Source organism: Siniperca chuatsi, linkage group LG5, assembly GCF_020085105.1.
Source record: "Siniperca chuatsi isolate FFG_IHB_CAS linkage group LG5, ASM2008510v1, whole genome shotgun sequence".
Lineage (NCBI taxonomy): Eukaryota > Metazoa > Chordata > Actinopteri > Centrarchiformes > Sinipercidae > Siniperca > Siniperca chuatsi.
The window spans coordinates 31,848,933-31,872,063 of record NC_058046.1 but is presented as its reverse complement, the minus strand read 5'-3'; the positions used below and the strand labels follow the sequence as shown (position 1 = coordinate 31,872,063).

Here is a 23,131-nt window from a genome sequence, read left to right as displayed (position 1 = left end):
CCCATGACTAAAACTTCGTCGGCGCTTCAGAACAGGTGGCCTCACAATATGGCGATTTTTCCCATCAGCCATCGCGGCGCTAGAGCCGTGACGTCACGCCCCCATACTCTGTAGAGTCACTCTGTAGACGTTGGTTTCATAGATGAGAACAGGCACACGTCACTTTCCTGTCTTCAGAAAGACCACGCCCCCTTTTGGGTAAAAACAAGCGCTGTAAAAGTGCCAGCGCCAAATTGAAAAAACTAGTGGCACCATGCGTAAAAGCTGCTGCGTCGTGTTTTGTACGTCAAACAAAACAACACAAACCCAGTTTACAATAAATCTTTTCCTCCAAAGAGTGAAGGACAGTAAAAGAAGAGATCTGTAGCTTTAGGCCATCCACAGAGAAGATGAAAATGGTAAACCGCGGCACCCAGCCATTCGATACGTGTAACTGTGTGGCAAACACTTCATCACTTTAATGTAGTTAATGATGTACGGATTACGGATTGTGCCTGTAGATCGAATAGATCGAAGCGAATCAGAAAAGACTCTTAGTGATGGTGTGACGGAAGTTTTTACTGTGAAAAAATATGTCTATAAGCAATTATTTTTTAACATAACAATGGGAGATATACACAACTTAGCAGTGAAAATCCTGTTTTGGAAAGCTTTGAAAGCCTTTGAATAGGAAATACATTGTGGACAGTTAGAAGCAGCAACTTCAGCTATAATTTCCTCAATACTGCTTACACTTCAGACAGCCTTTGGTGCATTCTAGATGCCCTGTGTCCTCCTCTGTCTCTTGCCCCAGTGAACCACTTTGACAGAGCCCTCTCAGCTTCTTGCTGGTTGACCTTTGACATCAGTGTGTTATTCTTAAGAACCTCTGTAAAACAAATTTGGGTTCAGATTGTTATTTCTTTGGCGCTATAATGATGTCATATCTCCACAACGGATTGTCCGATTAACACAAAACTTGGGCCAGTACTTTCCCACACCCTACAGAGGCTAATTTGGCACAAATCGGCCACTACGTGGTGCTACAAATGCAAAACATTATATCTCGTAATCGGCTACATAGATTTGTACAAAATTCGGTTTGTACAATCTAGGGTCATGACTCAGTTGAAAAATTTGGTAATGATTGACTAAACATTTGAAGTTGTAACCTTTATGTATTTTAGAGTAATGTATGCAATACATACAGTATTTGTATATGATCAAATCTTTTTAGGCTATGTGCAAGTCGCTTCGGATAAAAGTGTGTGCTAAATAAATAAATAAATGTACAACAGCAGAAATGAGACTATGGTCCCCCCTCTTCTCATCGAGAGTCTCAACGTCAACTTGGGTTTTCAGAGGGAAGACCACTCCTTCAGGGACCTCTACTGCCAATCCATGCTTCTTCAGCAGGGCATTTAACATCTTACCATGAGACCATTGGGTTTCCTTCACTTACTCTACAATTGTAAGAAGTTTATAGAACATGGCTTCACAAGTGGGGCTGGCAACCCTCTGGACGGTGGGGCTGGCAACTCGCTGCACAGTAGGGCTGGCAACTCGCTGCACAGTAGGGCTGGCAACTTTCTGGACAGTGGGGCTGGTGACCCGGCTGGACAGTAGGGGGCTCGCTGGACACTGGGGCTGGTGACCCGGCTGGACGCTGGACACTGGGGCTGGCAACTCGCTGCACAGTAGGGCTGGCAACTTTCTGGACAGTGGGGCTGGTGACCCGGCTGGATAGTAGGGCTGGCAACTCGCTGGACACTGGGGCTGGTGACCCGGCTGGACAGTAGGGCTGGCAACTCGCTGGACACTGGGGCTGGTGACCCGGCTGGTCATTTTCTTCACTGTTTATGTGTTGTGTAGCTGAGGCAAAGCCACAAACATATTCCGAAGACGCAATAAAAGAAGAGGTTTTGTGAAGTCTGTTACTGGAGCACTGGCAAGCTGACCAGACAGTTTTGATAGCATACGGACTCCCAGAGATGTCGAATCAATGGGGTAGTTCATTCCCCCATCTCAAACTGTTCCTACACTACATGTGTTCCTCCAGTGGAATGCACAATGTTCTGCACAATCACAACTCTGCTCTCAAGTTCAAAACAGGAGTTTGAGATTTTTTTGTCTTTGTGTTTATATATCTTCTATTGAAAATACTGATGAATGGGAAATTCTGTCACCATTGGTCCAAATGCATGGGGCTGTTTCAGTTCAACACCTTCAGGCATTTCTTGAGACATGCGAGGAAATAATTGCCTTTCATAGACATGCCTGACAATTTGTTGCACAGAACACTGGTCTTCTCACCATTGTTTTCATCTGTCCCATATAGTTCTCAAATGGCAAACATGAAACTGAATCCAGAGGGCCATACTTTTCAGCATCGTCTGCTAAACGTAAAAGATTGTGTGTATTGTTAACCAGAAATTTTGCCCCATATATCTTAGCAAAGTTGGTAACAAAGCATCTTAACAATTTTTGAGCATAACCACAGTACTCACATAGGAGACAAAAGTGACAAAACCAGGAAGTTTTTGTACTGTTGATGGAGCAATCTTTGAAAGAGCATAACTGGCCCTGTATGTAATAAAAACTACCTGAATTCTGAAGCCTTCCATTGGCTGTACTCGGTCAAAGACTGTGGCTTTCTGGAGAAGCTCTGTGGTAAGTTTCTACACAGTTTCAAGTGATCAGAGATGGCGGTTAGAACAGAAGATGGAACCCGACACTGCAATGGTCCCTTAAACCACAGAGCAATCAATTTACGGACAATGCCTGAGCAAACTAAATGCATATAGTCCAGAGGAAAAGCGGAAACCATGCCAATGCTTAGCACCTGGAGAGGTGATTTAGAGTGATGGTGGTCTTCATTAGACATTTGTTCAAACTGAGTATCTGTCCTTAGGCTGGAATGCATGTCTGGAAACACAACTCTACCATCAACAAAAATGCCATACTGTGTGCAGCGCTCACAAGAACTGCGGCCACTGTGACCTTTGCTACATTTTAAAAAAGCTCTTGCTGGACTGTCACAAATAAAAGCATCTGGAAGTGGTACATTGTACTGTTTGCCATTAAAAATGACACCGATTGTTGTGATGACTTTCTTCTATAAAATCATACATGTAGTCGTTTACTGATTCAGGCTTACAGGGACCTGCATACACACCTATGATAAACACATTTGATTTTGGTAGCTCAACTATTTGACATAAAATAGGCCACAGCTGCATATTAGAGCTCCTAGAGAGAGGCAATCCATCAACATTCACGCGAACAGTCAATGTATCTGTTGTCATTTCATGCTCATTTTTCATTTTCAATTCTGAAATGATTGCTCTTGCAAGCCCAAAATGGTAGTAGCTTCCTTGTCCCATATCTTTGACCTCACAGTCTTTCAATGTACTGAGGAGCGTTCTGGTATCCTTAGGTAAATCCAGACCTAGTTCCAAAAGTATACTTAATAGCTCTGACAGCGCAGAATGAGACACATTTTGGTTAGCTGCCCATTCAGCCAGTTTCCTCTTAGTGTCAGAATGGGGTTGCTCTTCAGCAAGATCACAGCTAGGATCTTCATCAGGGTCATCACTATCTTCCTCGATATTTTGCACTGCCTGGTCCCATCCCTGTGTGCACTGACGTAAAGGCGAGCTGCTGTAACAAAGAGTTTCCCTTCGGGGATCAATAAAGTATTTCTGATTCTGATTCTGATTCTGATAGCCTGATCTGCTCGTTCCACAGCCTCCATGGCGAGGCTCATTAAATGCTGCTGCACTCTGGCTTTGATTCTCCTCCTCTTTGTACGTGGATTGCCATGAAGGTAATCCATTTCACTAAAATACACAGAGGAGACCACAGAACTAGTCAGCATGGTCAGCAGTGGTGACCATGAGCAGTGCTTCATTTAGCAGTCCAATCACCGCGTTGTATTTTGGGACAGTGATTTTTGATTAGCAGGGAGTAGCACGCAACCCCAAAAAAAAAAAAAAACACACAGACACAAAGACAGCAAGTGCGTGTTTCATGGGACAACTCTTTCTATGACTAGAACGGCATGAAAAAACTAAAAGTAGCCTAAACGCTGTTGGTAATGATGACGCGGTGGGCCAGCATGAAAATAAACAGCAGATAAATAAATGATGAATATAATTCTAATATAGTTTCAGCCCTAAAACAAGCAGTGGCGCTACATCCCACAGCATACTAAGGTGTACAGTTTTCACAGTATTGTTTGTTGTCCGCCGTTTATGGAGCAGTGAACCCCTCGAGAAGTACTACTGAGCCCACCTGACCCCTCAGACAATCCTCAAACACTGCAAAGTTCTACATTAGTAATGAGATAAGATGTGTCACGGCCCATCTGATTGCAATATCCTGGGGGAAACTCGCACATGGTAAAACATTAAATTCTAATTACTTACATGGCATAGAAGAACACTTTCCTGTGAGTCTAAATGTGACAAGAGAATGGAGGAGGGGAATAAGAAACAAAGATGAAAGGAGTTAAAAGGAGGCACATTTTTATTTTTTTTCCATAGTTAATTACTGTATGATTACAGTTCACTACAAAATCAACTTTCAGAGTTTATATTTAAATAAGTGTAACAATTTTTTTGTATGTACAGAGCAGTGGTGGAATACATATTCAGGCCTTTTACTTAAGTTAAACTACCAATACCTTTAGGTACAATTACAATAAGTTAAAGTCCTGCGTTCAAAATAGTTAAAGTACAGAAGTATTAGCAGCAAAATATACTTAAAATATACTTAAAATATCTAAAGTAAAATTACTCAATTGGCAGCAGAATGACCCCTGTTAGTGTCACATTACTAGATTATTATTACAAATGCATTATTGTATATGCAACATTTATGTTGTGGCTGGTTAAAGAAAAGCTATTTTTAACTAGGCTACTTTTACAGTCTAGGCTATCTTTAAGATTGCATCATATTCTGTAAACTGAAAATAGATTTTGCATATAAAATAGGGCTGTCAAAAAGAAAATTAATCACGATTAATCGCTATATTCTTCTTAATATTGAAGCTTGTGAAAATGGATATTAAAATGTAAAATCACTGAATTAATGTAGAATCAACACCACAGAAGTAACAGAAATAATAACAAAACCCAGGCCCAAAGTGCCAGCTGAATTTCAAAACCATCCACACCATAAAAATTAGATATCAGCTTAGAAGGCAATAATTTCTTATATGCACTCATGTAAATGATAATTAACAACAATACATGTGTTCTATGTTCAAGTGCCAGTTGAATTTTAACAAGGTCCACAATAGTCCATGCAAATATGAAAAAGGAACACGGAAAGATTCTGATTCACACACAAAGAGTTCAAAGGGACCCTTTTTCCTCGCCAAATTTTAGCCTGACTTTGGCCCCTAGTCCTGAAACTGAGCCCTCCACAGCGTCTGAAAGACAGTAATTCATTTTTTAAATGCATTAAATGTTTCAAATTAATTCGGAAATCAACACTTTTTGATAGGCACTAATGTAAAACCTTGATCTCTGAAGTAAAATATTTACAGTGGATAAACAACTGGATTATTTTAGTGTCCCTTGAATCACTTACAAGAAGAAGAACAAGCTGTAAGCTCAAAGTTTTGAACTGTAAGTAATGGGTTATAATGTTTCTTAGTGAACTAGGCTATAATGATGATTGTTGGGTACAGAGTTAAACATCATGGCACCACAGGGGGGACCCGCAATCACACAATATTAAATACATTAAACAAGATCCCAGTAACAAAATTGAGCCTTACAAAATGCAACGAGTTGTGCTTGCACTGGAAAAGGCTGCTTTTGTCTAAACAAGTATGTGCTATAAAGAACATAAAGCCTGCTTATGACTTTGCAGAACCCAATGTAGAAATCTGACAGCTGAAACGGAGCAGTTTACTCCAAAAATTAAGCTTTAGTTTGATTAGAACAAATTCAATTCTGTCGTTGGTTACACATCTTGTTTTGTAGAATATTCCCCAATGTCTTTCTAACTAATGCTCATAAAAAGAAAAGGAAAAAACGAGCGCAGCAAACAGTGCTGCTGAACGTCACTGTAAAAAGCTTCATGTAATGGGAGAACGACAAAAGTAATGACATGTTTTACAGATTCTTTTTTAACCATTTACACTGGCTTTGATTTCGGGAATGGCAGTATGAAGACCAGTGTAATAGTATGTCATTTAGGTTGAGACATTAACTTTCGCTGTGTTCACGGTTTACTAAACGAACTTCCCATCGGCACATACTCAGCAGTAGATGCTTGCCCGGTGCTGCTTGCTCCACCACTAGATGCCGCAGTACGCATGTCCTGAAGACTAATCCTAGTCCTAAATAACCTAACACAGGAGTAGGGAGTCTTGTCAAGGGCTTGATAACGAGGCAATCATTTGATATCCTTTTCTGTATCCCATGATAGTGTTTTGCTTTCCCTTCTGTCCCACACTTTTGCCACATTTGCATGATTTATGACTTTAGTTTGGATTTTCCCTACAGAAATATTAATGCTCAGTCCAGCTTTCTTCATCGACACTTTCATTATCATTATCATTACCTTTTATCCCTATTTGAGCTTGAATCCAACTAAATTTAACTGAAATGCTCAACCTCTCAATATTCAAAAGAATAGTCCTCATCTCTAGAATCAAAGTGTCCCTAACCGACTAACCATATATAAAGACCATATATAAAACTCTCCAGTACTGCCATGGAATCAGTGCATATGACTGTTGCTAGGGTTCTGATTTCTTCCACCCATCTTAATTCTACTGAATAGATTGATAGTTAATTAGCTTACTGATTATGTAACCCATTCTTCCTATTCCACAGTGACCATTTTCTGGATATTTTTAACCATTTGTATACATTTTAATATAACTATACGGAGTCGATAAATATTTTGCTGTAATTCACAAAACTTTATTGATCATTAAACACTTTTTCTCTAGTATCACTATGTTTACTTGGGGCTCTGGAAGTATCATGGGGGGAATATTTCTCATAGCTATTGCAGAACTATACTCCAATTCTTTAAAGGAGCAGTGTGTAAGATTTAGGGGGCTCTATCTGCAGAATATGGCAGAAATGGAATAATAATATTCATAAGTATGTTTTCATTAGTGTAGAATCAGCTGAAAATAAGAAATGTTGCGTTTTTTTGTTACCTTGATATCTACAGAGGGAGCAGGTCCACTTCCACAGAGTCTGCCATGTTGAACTGCCATGTTTCTACAGCAGCCCAGAACGGACAAACCAAACACTGGCTATAGATAGGGCCTTTCACATTTTTGGCGACTTTCGCGGCCACCATAGTTTCTCCTAAACACTTGGAAGGGGAGGGTGAGGCGAGCAGTATTCAAATGGTTGCAAACTGCAATTTCAATTTAGATGCCACTAAATCGTACACACTGCTCCTTTAAGCCAGAACTGATCTGGTGATCTGTCTTCCCCCAAACCCTTTTGCCTTCATGGATTGGTCCCAACACTTATGTAACTGACTTTGTTGAATGCCTTTCCACACTCCCTTGTATAATCTGACCTAATAAACTGACAACTTGACATACTTTAAATTGAGCGGGACTTCCTTTGCTTCCACTAGTGATGCATATGCGGATCGTCATAGCTCCTGTAGCAAATCTAATTGCTCTATATTGAATTCTGTTCATTTTCTCTAATGTTTTTTTGTAAGTTCCACTGTATACCATACGGTATATAATCTATTGTTGACCATATTAATATTGAGCTGTAACATGATGGAGGTAATAAGTGGGCTAATTTTGTCTGACAATAGCTCAATATCTTAAATCAGACCACTAAAACATTTGGAATATTTAATGGCAATGACTGTACGGCAGTCTCTTTCCCAATTTCAAACTCCAAAATACATCTGTGCTATGTAGTTCATTTGCTGACTACACCTGGGTCAGTTCTGTGTTTGCCTATTCTGTCTCTTACCCATATGGTTTGGCCAAGTGAGCCCCTGTATTTTCCCAATTCTGAAGCCATATACTGTACACCTATTTGTGTACTACCTAGGACCCTTGTAGTCAGCCTGTATAGGATTGATTGGGTTTGCCCATGTCTAACCTGTTTGGAAATCCAAATGGGCCCCATTTGTGTTGCCCATTCTGAGCCTATGCACTCATTTCCCATTAGTGACCCAATTATAATAATAATAATAACAAAACTTTATTTATAGAGCACTTATCAAAACAAAGTACAAAGTGCTTCACAACAAGAGATATAAAATACCACAGTGAATGATGAAATATAAAGAAATAAAATACATAAACTATAGAAAAGCAACAAAATAAACAGCCAGTTCAGGTCAAATCAGGATATGCGTTCCGATAAAAATGTGTCTTGAGAAGAGACTTAAACGAAGACACTGAGTCAGACAACCTAATTTCTTCGGGCAAGTTGTTCCAGAGCCTTGGGCCCTGATGGCAAAAGCTCTGTCCCCCTTAGCTTTCATCCTGGACTCAGCAACAGACAAAAGACCCCTGCCCGAAGAGCGCAAACTACGTGAAGGTTCATAAGGGATTACAAGGTGTAAAATATAGTCTGGAGCCAGGCCATGAAGAACCTTAAAAGTAATCAATGAGATCTTAAAATCAAGCCTAAAATAAATAGGGAGCCAATGTAAAGGGGCTAAAACGGGTGTGATGTGATCGTACTTCTTGGTCCTGGTTAACAGCTGAGCAGCTGAGTTCTGTACAGTTTGCAGTTCAGTTAACAATCACCCAAATGAATGAATTCATCTGTGGAGTCCCAACATTCTTAAACAGTCTCTGTTGCCTGAGAGAGTTTATCTAGTTTGTGGAGACCTTATAGCTGTGTGCCTTTTGATGGAGCTATGGTGCATGTTATCTGATCCCTTTAATCAGAAAAGTAGATTCTGCAGAGATAGCTGCTTTCCTCCATTACGTCATTATGTTATTAGATTCTCCTGTTAGCAGCCCAAGGAGGAACTTGCAAAGTTTTCGGTACTGAATGTTGTTCCTACATTTCAGATACAACCACAGAGGTTATGGACATGGTACATGATACAGCACAAGGTGTCAAGAATTTGCATGAGGATCATGGGTTTAGCTTTGTGAATTTCTCAGGGATGTTTGGTTCATGGCGCTCTGGCTTGATTAAATTCCTGACTACTCTTGCAGTAACAATGATCCTCCTAGTTGTCCTGTGTTCATGTTTAATCTTTGTGGTTAAACTAATCCTCCGCATAGTCAACAAGGTTGCTATTCAAGCAAGCGATTGATATAAGGTTGTCAGTGTGACATGATTAATATTAGTCATTAAAGAACATTTGGGTTTTGTCATTCGTGAGGTTTTGCCCTTCCTTATACATTAAGGATAAATTTAAGTACATTATTATATCAAGTTTTGAATATTGGGTGTTTTTAGTGATCAAATAAGTTTGGAATTTGTTTCTTTTGGGTTATTAAGAGCTGTAATTGTTTATTTGAATTGTGAAGTGTATGTGTCATTTCCACTCTGAAATGCTCTTGATGAGTCCCAAGACAGGCAAAGGGTTAGAGTAAAACGATGTGATTGCACAGCAATCAAAAGGAAATCTGTGAAGGAATTTTACTTAGGGGCCTCATATGAAGTGACGTGGGTAAAAGGTGAAAGGCAGGTCACTACAGAAGTTACGTAGGGGTCATTTGCAACCCTAGAAATGGAGTGGACCTCCATGTTCCCTAACAATAGTTCACTTCACTGTCTCCCCATCTGTCTCTCTTGTCTGGGAAGGCCGACAGCTGGGCAGGCAGATGGGGCCGTTACCAAAGCAACCCCAAGGCCACTGATAACATTCTTTGTCGCAAGTGTAGAAAGAGATACAGACTAATTCCCCTGTACAATATACCACGTTTGACCAGTTGACACTGTGGAGTCCTTTCGCTTCCTGGGCACCACCATCACCCAAGACCTCTAATGGGAGCTGATGATCAGCTCCCTCACCAAAAAAGCCCAATAGAAGATGTACTTCCTGTGGCAGCTGAAGAAATTTAACCTGCCAAAGACAATGATGGTACACCGCCATCATCGAGTCCATCCTCACCTCTTCCATCACCATCTGGTACGCTGCTGCCACTGCCAAGGACAAGGGCAGACTGCAGCGTATCATTCGCTACACCGAGAACGTGATTGGCTGCAATCTACCTTCCCTTCAGGACCAGGTCCCTGAGGCGAGCAGGAAAGATTGTGACTGACCCCTCCCACCCTGGACACAAAGTGTTTCAGACACTCCCCTCCGGCAGGAGGCTGTGGTCCACCAGGACCAAAACCTCATGCCACAAGAACAGTTTCTTCCCATTTGCAGCTGGCCTCATCAACAAGGCCCGGGACCCCCACTGACACTTACTCTCATACCCCCCCACTACAGTTTAACTTGGGTAAGTTCAGCTTTAAGCAGTGCAGGTGGTGACAGACTGAATCATGTTTTCCCTTTGGGGCTCACTGTAGTTGTATGCACTTGCTGCTGAGACGATTCAGTGCTACAAACCCATATACTCGACTCAACTCGGCTTCTGCTGGTACCAGCTTTTGTATTCGCTGCCCTCAACACTTCCCATACATGCTAAACTACTATCTTATGTTGAAGAATACCGAAAAGACCGCTCTGGGGCTTCAGAGCTCACTAGATTTTTTCATGTACCAGAGTCAGACTTGTTAGTCTGTGGCATTTGGAGAGCCTCGCTTCTGCAGTTTAGTTGATAGTTAAACTACTTTTATTGCCTGTTAGTGTTAATAATTGCTTTGCATACTAATTTAAATAATTTTATTGACTCCAGGACATTTCTGAATTCCTGCTACTGTCATGATACAAAATACATATGATTTGGTAGATTGTAGAGTTTATTTACTGTAAAAGGTCAATACAATTATTAGTAAAGTAAAAAACTTGGTGTCTTCTAAATATCTTTTAGACCTAATGGCTCAAATTATGATAAGTAATTTTTTAATGTGTGTGATGCTCAGAAAAGTGTCACCACTGTTATATGGTTGTTAATGCCAAAGCCCTTCATGTGATCATGTGTTATCCACTACGCCACATCAATGTTCACGGGGGCCTGGTCGTACAGCAGCATACAGTATGGGAGGAAGTGATGCCTGGGAGGCGGAGTTCAGGGCAAAACAGCCATTTCGACTCCGCCCTCCGCCTGCAGCCGAGACTGTATTAAAGCTTTTCCTAAAGCATATCATCCACACATGTGGAGAAAAAGAAAAGCAGCACATTAATGACTGTAATTCAAGAAATGTTTCGCTTCTTGGATGGGTTTTCCTGCTGCGGACATCTGTTGAATGGAGTTTGAAGTCTGAAGCCACTTTTTCCAGCAGAGATAAATGCAGCTCTGCGCTTCGTTCTTGCACGGATTTAACCACTAAAACGCAAATTGTGAATGTGTATTTGTGTCAACTTTGGGAGCTAACTTCAGTATCTAGTTCATTTTTTAAAAACCGTGAAAACATGGAATATTCTAACGTGTTGAACTGGATTTGAGAGCCTTCGAACTCCATGACCATGTAGTCCAAAGGTACGGTGTACTCTGCATTATATACTAATACTCACTAGTACTGTCTGAGACTTTCTGATACAGTCGGACCCTGTTGGAATATAATGGGGACAGTGATTTAACAACTGCAGCTTATTTCCTGTGAGAGGGTGTTAAAAGTGTGTTGTTTTCACGGGGAGACAGAAATTAATAACGTTAAGATACAATAAATGCAAAAAACCGAACCAACTATCACCCCGAACCACGGAGGCCTGGGGCTTCCCTTCAGCTCTGTGTGAGACTCTTTTCCTAACCAGACAGGAGCATTTGTCTGAACCCGCGAATGCATTCCTAAATGTGAGCACTGGCTGAATGGAAACGGTACTGTAGGGGACACTATGGCCACATTCTAACTTTAAAAAGCGGACACATAGCGCTGTCTTCGTCATGCCAGCCTACAGCCCTTCTCCACATCTTGCTTCATTTAAAATGCCAGCTACCAAACACCACTGCCACTAGTAATATTTTCAAGAGAAACTGCTTTTTCTTCATACATTATCTTAATTATTACAATTACAAAGCAAATAGCAGACGGTAAAACGAGGTATTGCACACCATCAACAAACCCACACAAACTAAATTGTGTAAGTGTGCTCTGTGGTGTTGGCATTGTTTTTTGAATTTAGAAATGAAGGTGAATAATCGTGCACCGATTTGACAGACATTTAAAAGTAGAAAGCACATCAGATAAATCATTTATTTCTCTCTCCTTCCTCTGTGGTGCCTACAAATGGGCCCACTGCAGCACATCTGTCTGTCAGACTGTTTGAGTTTCATCAATAAATGAGCAGTAAGTGAATTGCTTTTAGATTGGTCGGCTATACCTTCTGCAAGTCTCTGCTCTCTATAACTCGAGTCAGTGTTTTTATCACGCTCTTTTGGCTACAGCTTCAAAATGACTTCACTATGAAATAATATGATAGCTTTTACATATAGAGGCTGCTCTGATCACTCCCAGCCTACCACCTTCAGGAAGCAGACAGAAGTGATATATAGTTGAACAGAAGTTCTGCATATACAGTATGTTATGTACAGTAACATACTGCCCGGAGTAAGCGCATTTAAATATTCATAAATGTGATCATAAAAGTGGTTTAAGTCTTTCTCTTCTTTCTGACTATTCAAAGCGCTTCAACTACATATCACATTCACCCCATTCACACACAGTCATACACTTAGTCATCAGTTGGAAGACTAATCATTCACACACACTCACACACTCTGATTGTGTGAATTTGGGGTTCAGTGTCTTGCCCAAGGACACTTCGACATGTGGGCTGGGGGAAGCCGGGACCCACAGTAAGCTAAGGCACAGTCGCCCCTTGTCTCTGATGACTGTGTGAATCATGGGCTTCAGTAGGAAACAAAGAAAAAAACCATTCTGCATGCTGATCTGACACTGTAGATTATATCGGAAATGTTAAAGGGTCCGGCCATTCAGATGACAAAAAACACATTTTCTTCCTTACCTCTAGCATTATCTATCACACAGATAGTTGTGGATTATTTGCCCAGGTTTGGCAATATCTGCCATCACGAGGGAATGGGATTTTGTTTGTTATGTTCACATCAAAATGATACTTAAAAAAATTTAGTTTTCAATTTCCAATGGAACTACTCTACCAGAGAAATAGTATCATATTGGATAATGGTATTATTCTAGCTCATATCAATAGTAAATGTTGTTATTCACTGTAATAATTCTGGTCAAATCATTTCCACTTTCCACCTCTATAAGGAACTGCATTTTTTTCTTAAAGGTCCAGTGTGGAACATTTAGGAGGAGCTCTTGGCAGAAATGAAATATAATATTCATAAGGATGTTTTCATTAGTGTAGAATCGCCTGAAAATAAGAATCGATTTTTCATTACCTTAGAATCAGCCCTTTATGTCTACAGAGGGAGCGGGTCCCCTTCCACAGAGGCCGCCATGTTGCACCGCCATGTTTCTACAGTAGTCCAGAACGGACAAACCCAACACTGGCTCTAGAGAGGGCCATTCGCGTTTTTTGTGAGTTTTGCGGCCACCATAGTTTCTCCTCCACGCTTGGAAGGGGAGGATGAGGCGAAATGGTTGCAAACTGCAATTTCACCGCTAGATGCCACTAAATCCTCCACACTGGGCCTTTAAGTGCTATCCACACAAAGCGTTTTTGATGTCTGTCACTTGCCTGATTCACGGACCTGATACGCTTCCATTTGATCAAATGTATCAATCCACACTGATTTAGAGACACTTAAGTATGATGCAGGTTACTACAGGACCTACAGTACAGTATGGGCATGTAAGTATTGTTTTAAGACAGACCTGAAAAAATTCCTATTCCGTAAATCGGAGGCGTGTGCAGTAGAAAGTAGAAGTTCAGATACAACAATAATCTGCACAGACATTGGGTAGTCATGTCTGTGCAGATTATCGGTTTCACATAAACATGAGTACATGACCCACTCCAAAACAAAGCAGGCAGGAGGAAAATAAGAGAAACAGCTGGAGATGCTAGTTTTGAAATAACACTGTCTGGCCTGACACACACACACTCCACACTGTGCTAGGAGCATGTGCTGTTTGTGGCTACAAGATGCACACTACAGAAAGACTGATGTGGTCATATAGCATGAATACAGCAAGGTGAAAATTCACTACTCCAGTTCAAGACAGAATGAGCCTGCTCTGCTAAATATCTCTAATCCCTGGCATGTTCCAGTGCCCCTGTCTAGGAAAAAGAGAAGAAAGGAAAAGGCTGATTAATAACTAACTTTAACTTCATCTTGACGCAGACTCTCTTGGGTAAAGAGTGCCAGACTTACTTCAGCCTGTTTGATGTGCAGTGCTGCTTGCACTTCTCTGCGTGTTTGGTGAGTCACCTGATTTTAATTGATTTACCTTACGTTTCCCAATAGGAAACAGAGTGTTTTCTTGTTATTCCCTGACATTACAATGTGCGAACGTAAGATGTGATCAATCAATCACTGTCACTGTGATTCAGGCATATCCACGTGGCCTTTTCTGTGTGATATTGTGCCTTTGCTTTTTTCACCTGAAGGGTAATGTTACAGGTTGGTGTCAGATCAGGTCTAAAGTTATGAGTCTGTGCTGGGTGCGGTAGAACTGTAGTGGTTCACCACAAATGGCTTTTTGTTAGGGAAACAGAATAAACAACCATCATGAGGTGGCTTAATATGGCCTCATGATCATGGCAGGATTGTAAGGCCTGACTAAGGTACTAACTAATCTTTATTCATAGTCTTCTTTCATCATCATTACCTATTCATAAGCGCCTCAGGAATATCCAATTTCCTGGTTATCAGGTGGACTGAATGCTCACCAACTGCTCACATTTATCTATTTAAAAAGAAAATATAACTCAACAAACTCTTGTGTGTACAACTCTCTGCTTCTCCAAACTGGGGGTGTGCCGTCCGCTATCTACTGTAGGTAATACACTGATTATAGATAAGAACCTCATACAGCCCCACTTCAAAAAACCCAAACTATCCCTTTAACTCATTTTATAGGAAAATAACACAAAACAGCTCAGAAATTGCATCAAAACAAAGAGCCGCTAATTCACTCATTCATGGCAATAATTACATGAAAAACAATCTTCTGCTGGGAATGATATACTGTACATACTTGCAACGGTTGTTATAAAAAGGAGACAATCCAGGGGCCTGTACTACAAAAGCAGGATTTAGGATTAGCGAGGTAACTTCAGGGTTAACCCTGAGTTTTCAGTCCTACGACAGTGGTTCACTTCTTACCGGGTTAAATCGCCATGGTAACTCGTGCTGAACACCTAACCTGTTCTGGAGCGTGTTATTTTCGAGATAAGCTAGCAATGCGCATAAAAGCACCGCCTATATAGGCTACTGACCAATCACTTCTCTAGGAAAATGGCATCACCATTCATAGCAGATCCTGTGGAGCTCGGTGCGCGTAAAAAAAAAAAAAAAAAAAAGAAATCTTGGTGCTCGGGTCGTGAGAGGATCTCTTAGGAGGGCGAGGGTGTTCAAAGACCGACAAAACCCTTGTTTTAGTATACCGATATCATCCTACAACAGAGACTGATTGAAGCACTAAAGCCTTGTACTTATAATATGTGAAAGTAAGCCTACTTAACACTTTGAATTATGTTTTTATATTTATCTTTTATTTGCTCACAAGTCAGTTTCACACCACTCAGTTTGCAGCTCAAAGAATAAGGCTACAATTGTCATACATGCCATAAGAATACATCTAAGCAACACATTAATTTAATGGAATACACAAATCTTCATACCTTCCTATATTTTCTTATTACAATTTTTAGATTTATTTTAATTATTAACTATTGAGTTGCATTATACTTTATTCTTGAAGCTGCACTTAAATCTTGCCCTGCTCTATTTTAAGTTTTAATTTACCCATTGTCTTTACATTTTATCCTTGGTGTTTTATTTATGGTTTTTAATCATCCATTGTGTTTAAGTTTTAATCCTCTTTTATTCCCTATGCCTGCCTGTTTATTTATACATTACTGTGTATTTTATTGTTGTGTTTTATGTGTAAAGCACCTTGTAATGCTGGTTTTGATAAGTGCTATACAAATAAACTTTATTATTTTTATTATAAATGTAATTATAGTCAGATCTCTGCCCTAATGATGGGACAGTGATATTATAAGCCTATTAATTAATTTACACATTCACACAGTTGGCGATTTTTTTGCCAGCTGTCCTTCCTGCATTTGGCAGCTGCAGCTGTGTTGGTTAGTGAAGCCAGATAATGAAAAGAGATCCGGGTATGCTGAACTTGCTTCGTAGTATAGGCCCCTGTTATGGTGGATTTAAAATGGTTCAAAACATGTTTTGAAAGTCGGTGTCACCAGCTGTGTGTCCAGACTACAGTGGACCAGATTAGTGTTGTATCCTCCTTTTACGCTGTAACAATGTGACATTTCGGATGTACTGAAATGGGGCTTTTTTCTAATCTTTGGCCATATGGTGCCTAGCATGATGGAGGGGGAGGGATGGGATGAGACATAGTAGGTCAGCCTGAAACATAGAACAAAGAGTGGGGAACTAATCCTTGTTGTCAAACTGTAAGGTAGAGAAAAATGTTCACCCAACAGTAAAGCACCGTCTGAGTGTGCACACCTTGAGAAACATGGTGAGCCTTTGAAGTCCATGGATGGTTGTCTGTGTATTAGTGAATACAAAGAGGTGCAGTATGGTGCAACATCAAACTCAGGGAGTTCTGACATGGACCCCTCCACTATCAGTGCATTCACTGTCAGACAGCAACCCCCCCCTTTCAGACCACAACCAAATAAATGTGTTCTTTAAACTCTCAGGTCAAATGAGTGACGCAAAAAGGGAACCCAGGAAGCTGTATAAATTAATCCCTAAGTACAGATGGGCCCAAGACAGTGGAGACAAATTCATCATGGCCTTGAACTCACCTGATCTGATGAATGACATATCAGTATATAACCAATAATACCAAACCAACCAGTAACCATGTCCCTACCAGAGACGGTGTAAAAAAGTATTGATGATATCAATGATATTTCATAAGGCAGCTATTAAAGCTAACCTTATAAAACAAATATGGAAGCCTATTAAAAGCAAAATGCCGTCGAATTGTTTGATCAAGAATGCAAGACCATCAGAAAAGACTTTAAAAATAGCAAATGAAAAACATCGCCAACCAAACAACCAATAGGTACAATGACATTTTAAACAAATATAAACATACAATTAGGAACAAAAAACAAAATTATACCCATATTGAAAACGGCATTAATTAAAATCAATTCTGGGATATGTGGAACAACTTCAACACAAAGCAACAACAAGCACTACCCATTCAACATGGTGACATCTGGAGAGCACATTTTGAAAATCTGTACAAAGACATACCAATAAATCTAATTAATTCAGATCAATGTATTATAAAAGAAAAATTCCAAACATTAGAAGAAACAATTGAAGACAACCAAAACCCCTTGATTTCCCAATTACTTGGAGAAGATGAAGAATTGACCACACAGACAGAGTCTCTCCAGCCAAGAAAAGCTTGTGGTCCAGACAGCATTAAAAACGAAATGCTCAAATGCAGCACTCCAGTGATGCAGGGTGCAGTGTTGGAAAATGTTCAGTATCGTACTACAGTCAGGATGTTTTCCCAACATCTGGTGCAAAGGGCTTATTTCCCCCATTCATCAGAGTAGGGGCAAATCAGACCCTGGTAACTACCATGGCATCTGTGTCAGCAGTTGTATAGGTAAACTATTCTGTAGTATTCAAAATTTTATAATTTTCAAATTCCAATTAAAATTTGACTTAAAATATTTGATAATGTCATCCAGCTTATTGCGCTCTATGGTAGTGAAGTATGGGGTCCACTCAGTCATCACAGCTATACCTGTTGGGACAAACATCCAACAGAATCTTTACATGCAGAATTCTGCAGATGGTGCTGAGACTAACTTTTGTACTTATCTGTATATATCTTAATAGCAAATTTCTTCTGTTTATGTATGTTTTTATTTTAAACATGCTTTGGCAATGTTAACATCTGTTTCCGATGTCAATAAAGCCCAATTGAATTGAAATGAGAGAGAGATTCCGTGAGAGTAGCTGCCCCAAAGGATGAGCTCCTGAATACAACTCAAACTTGGTCCTTGGACATTTTCAAAATTACCTTCAAATAATCTTCAGAAAGTACTCTAAAGAAGAGGTAACTGCATTAATCAACAAGAACAGAAGAGGAAATATCATCTTTGGATATATTTTTTCAAATCAAAACAACTGGCTAACTGTCACGCTAGCTGCTACTGTTACGAACATTCCAAAGGAGAAATTGCACTGAACAGGTACAAGAAGAAAAATTAAAGGATCCTTGTTGGTAACATTAAGCAGCTTAAAGAGGAGCTCCAGCAGCTAAAGACAAAGTCGAGAGAGGAAGTCTGGAGGGACTCAAACAGGACAGTGTGCTCCGTACTCAGTTAGCCAAAGTGAAGGAGGATTCTGAGAATAGAGAAAGTAGCTTCACCAGGCAAGTCCAACGCCTGACAGACCAACTCTCATCAGTCCCCACAATGACAAGTACAGAGACACAGACTCTCCTTGCCAGTGTTCCACACCCCTGCCTTGTCCCACCCTCTCTGCTATGTACTCCCAACTACCCAACAACACCCTGGCACCTGCTGATACATCCACACAGCCAGCTGCCAACAGCCAGCTCTGCCCATCCCAGCTTCCTCCACTTAGCCTGAAGAGGAAGCTCCACAAGTGGTCCTGCTGGCTGGCTTATGGGAAATTCCTGGACACAAACAAACTTTTTCCTGGTAAAAAAGTGATATCTAGATGCTGCAGCACCACAGGTCAGGCAGTTCAGTTCACTTCAGTTTTATTTACTGTATATAGTGTCAATTCATAACAGAAGTAATCTCATTGCACATTTCCTATAGAGCAGGCCTAGACCATACTCTTTATAATATTATTTACAGAGACCCAACAAATCCCACCATGAGCAAGCACTTGGCGATAGTGGCAAGAAACCTCGAGCAGAACCAGACTCAGGGTGGGCGGCCATCTGCAGCTGCCGGTTAGAGAGAGAGAGAGAGAGAGAATTCCACCTAGAATTTTAAAATAATAATGTAATGGTGGTGGTAATATTAATAAAGTAGTAATGATAATAATGATAGCGATAGGAATACTAATGATAATAATAGAAATGAGACTAATAATAACAATTGTAGTAACAGTTGTTGAGCAGGAACACGGGAGCAGCAGGTGGCCCACAATCACAGATTCAGACTCTGCAGCTCTGGTGGCAGAAATGCCTGCTGAAAGCTACAGAAGGAGAGAGGAGAGATGAGAAAGCACAAAACTACGGGAGAGAGAAGATGTCGAGTTAGTAACATGCATTAATGGGATAAAAATGCTTACAGATGGAGAGGGAGAGGAGGAGAGAGGTGCATCATGGGAAGTCTCCCGGCAGTCTAGGCCTACAGCAGCATAGCTAAGGGATGTTCAGGACCATCAGAGGAAAGTCTTAAGCCTACTCTTAAATGTGGAGATGGTGTCTGCCTCCTGAACCCAAACTGGGACCTAATTCCACTGGAGAGGAGCTTGATAACTGATAACACTACTTTTGGACACACTAGGAACAACAAGTAACCCTGCATTCTGGGAGCACAGTGTTCTAATTGGGTAATAAGGTGATATGAGCTCTTTAAGATACGATGGTGACTGACCATTAAGAGCTTTGTAGATGAGGAGAAGGATTTTAAATTCTATTCTGGAGAAATATGATCTCTTTTCCTAGTTCTTGTCAGTACACATGCCGCAGCATTCTGGATCAACCAGAGAGTCTTAAGTGACTTATTCCGGCAGCCTGATAATAAGGAATTGCAATAATCCAGCCTAGAAATCACAAAAGCATGGACTAGTTCATTTTGAGATAGGATGTGCCTGATTTTTGCAATGTTACGTAGGTGAAAGAAGGAAGTCCTTGAAGTTTGTTTTAAGTGGGAGTTAAAGGATAAATCCTGATCAAAGATCAAAGAACAACTCCGAGGTTCCTTAATGTGGTGCTGGAGGCCAGGGCAATGCCATCTAGAGTAACTATATCTTTAAATAATGTGTCTTGGAGGTGTTTGGGGCCAAGTACAATAACTTCAGTTTTGTCAGAGTTTAACATCAGAAAATGGCAGGTCATCCAGGTTTTTATGTCCTTAAGGCATGCTTGAAGTTTATCTAACTGATTAGTTTCATCTGGCTTGAATGATAGATATAATTGGGTATCATCCACATAACAATGAGTTTATGGGGTGTTTCCTAATAATATTGCCTAGAGGAAGCATATATAAGGTGAATAGACCAAGTACAGAACCTTGCGGAACTCCATGACTAACTTTGGTTTGCTTGGAGGATTCATCATTAACTTGTACAAACTGAGATCGATCGGATAGATAGGATTTAAACCAGCTTAATGCGGTTCCTTTACTGCCAATTAAATGTTCCAGTCCCTGTAATAGGATGTGATGGGCAATGGTGTCGAATGCAGCAGTAAGATCTAACAAGACAAGTACAGAGACAAGTCCATTGTCTGATGCAGTTAGAAGGTAATTTGTACCAGTGCTGTCTCTGTGCTTCGCTGCACTGTAAATCCTGACTGAAAATCCTCAAATAAACTGTTGTTAAGACAAAAATCACACAACTGATTGGCAACTGCTTTCTCAAGGATCTTAGAGAGAAAGGGAAGGTTAGATATAGGTCTATAGTTGGCTAAAACTCCTGGATCAAGAGTGGGCTTTTCAAGAAGAGGTTTAATTACAGCTACTTTAAAAGACTGTGGTGCATAGCCTGTTAATAAAGACAGATTGATCATATCAAGTGAAGAAGTGCTAAGGGTAAAACTTCTTTAAGAAGGTTGATAGTAGCAAAGCAGTCTAAATATATCAGGTCTTACAGCTGTTTCTAAGCTTCCTATGTTTGAAGATAAATCGGTACCGATTTATTACGTCTTACCTATAGCAACATTCCTACACCAAGGCAGCCCCTTATGTAATTTAATTTTCAGTCCAAATAAAGTCTAATACTCTTTGTCAAAATGATATAGTGTTACCACATTAGTTGGTACAAAAGATGAAGTAGAGTGATTGCGCTCAACTTTGGGCTATCAGAAATAATCCCGGCTTCGAAGCTCCCGCTCTACCACTAAGCCACAGCCACCCCCACTTGCGTGTACTGGAGACACGGTGGTAGTGTTTGCCAGAGTTTTTCACAGTTCTGACCTTTCTAACTTTTGTCATGTTAGAAACGCAGGCATTGAGCAGCCGGACTGGAACAGGTTTCTTTTAGAAGGTTTCTTTTTCTCAGAGTTGGCTGGATGCCTCAGCATGTACAGTGCTGCTTAGAGATTCAGCTTAGTTCCGGAGATGAAAAGATGAGAGGGGACAGGCAGCTTTGAACAGACACACATGCACTCTGAGGGGATGTGAGATTTTGCATTCCAACTTATATTTTGTCTTATTACAAACTATGATCAATTCACTTAAATGTACGGCATGGGCGGCTGTGGCTTAATGGTAGAGCGGGTTGTCCCCCAATCTGAAGGTTGCTGGTTTGATCCCGGCTTCCCTCAGCCCTCATGTCGAAGTGTCCTTGGACAAGACGCTGAACCCCAAATTGCTCCCGAGGGCTGTGCCTTCAGTGTGTGTGTGAATGATTAATTAGTTTCTTTATATTAATGAGCAGTTCTGCCATCAGTGTGTGAATGGGGTGAATATGATATGTAGTGTGTGAAGCTCTTTGAGTGGTCGGAATACTAGAAAGGTGCTATACAAGTATCGACTGCGTCATGACCCTGGATCATGCAAACCAAATTTCGTACGAATCCATGCAGCTGATTATGAGATATAAACTTATTGCATTTGTAGCACCACCTAGTGACCAAATTTTTCACAAAGCCTCAGTGGCACATAGGAAAGCTTCGTGTTAATCAGGCAAACCTATATGTAGATAACTCTTACGGTGTAGTCTGCAGTACCACTTTTACCAACGGGGAAATTAAAAAATAAATAAATAAAATAAAAAGCGATTTCAATGCGTTGCATTTGTGGTTCCCAGCCCACTTGGGCTAGGACCCCCCTAATAAAATAAAAATCGGTGCGATTTTAATAGGGTGCCCAGTACCAGCGTCCCAGCCCACTCAGGCTTGGACCCCTAATAATAATTCAATTCATATCAAAATAGGATAACATATAAAATAAATAAAATAAAACAATATATACAGTTATTTATATACCTAGGCTATATACAGTGGTGTGAAAAAGTGTTTGCCCCTTTCCTGATTTCTTATTTTTTTGCATGTTTGTCACATGCTTCAGATCATCAAACAAATTTAAATATTAGTCAAAGATAACACAAAATGCAGTTTTTTAAATTAAGGTTGTTATTATTAAGGGAAAACAAAATCCAAACCTACATGGCCCTGTGTGAAATAGTGATTGCCCCCCCTGTTAAAACATAACTTAACTGTGGTTTATCACACCTGAGTTCGATTTCTCTAGCCACATCCAGGCCTGATTACTGCCACACCTGTTCTCAATCAAGAAATCACTTAAATAGGACCTGCCTGACAAAGTGAAGTAGACCAAAAGATCTCAGACATCATGCAGAGATCCAGAGAAATTCAGGAACAAATTAGAAAGAAAGTAATTGAGATCTATCAGTCTGGAAAAGGTTATAAAGCCATTTCCAAAGCTTTAGGAGTGCAGCGAACCACAGTTAGAGCCATTATCCACAAATGGCGAAAACATGGAACAGTGGTTAACCTTCCCCGGAGTGGCCGGCCGACCAAAATTACCCCAAGAGCGCAGTGAAAACTCATCCAAGAGGTCACAAAAGACCCCACAACAACATCCAAAGAGCTGCAGGCCTCACTTGCCTCAGTTAAGGTCAGTGTTCATGACTCCACCATAAGAAAGAGACTGGGCACAAATGACCTGCACGGCAGAGTTCCAAGATGAGAATCACTGCTGAGCAAAAAGAACATTAAGGCTCATCTCATTTTTG

General features: G+C 40.5%; 1 protein-coding gene across 8 annotated transcripts in view; it reads left to right on the top strand.

The window, feature by feature from the left end:
* Nucleotides 1-11,165: 11,165 nt before the first annotated feature.
* pdzd2 (PDZ domain containing 2) overlaps nt 11,166-23,131 on the top strand; it is a 98,211-nt gene continuing 86,245 nt past the window's right edge. For 7 of the 8 annotated variants that reach the window (XR_006378023.1, XM_044196125.1, XM_044196123.1 and 4 more), the window contains exons 1-2: nt 11,166-11,545; nt 14,342-14,419. The gene's annotated coding sequence lies outside the window, so the exon portion shown is untranslated. The remainder of the gene's footprint in view (nt 11,546-14,341; nt 14,420-23,131) is intronic. The other variant, XM_044196121.1, reaches the window with a different exon arrangement.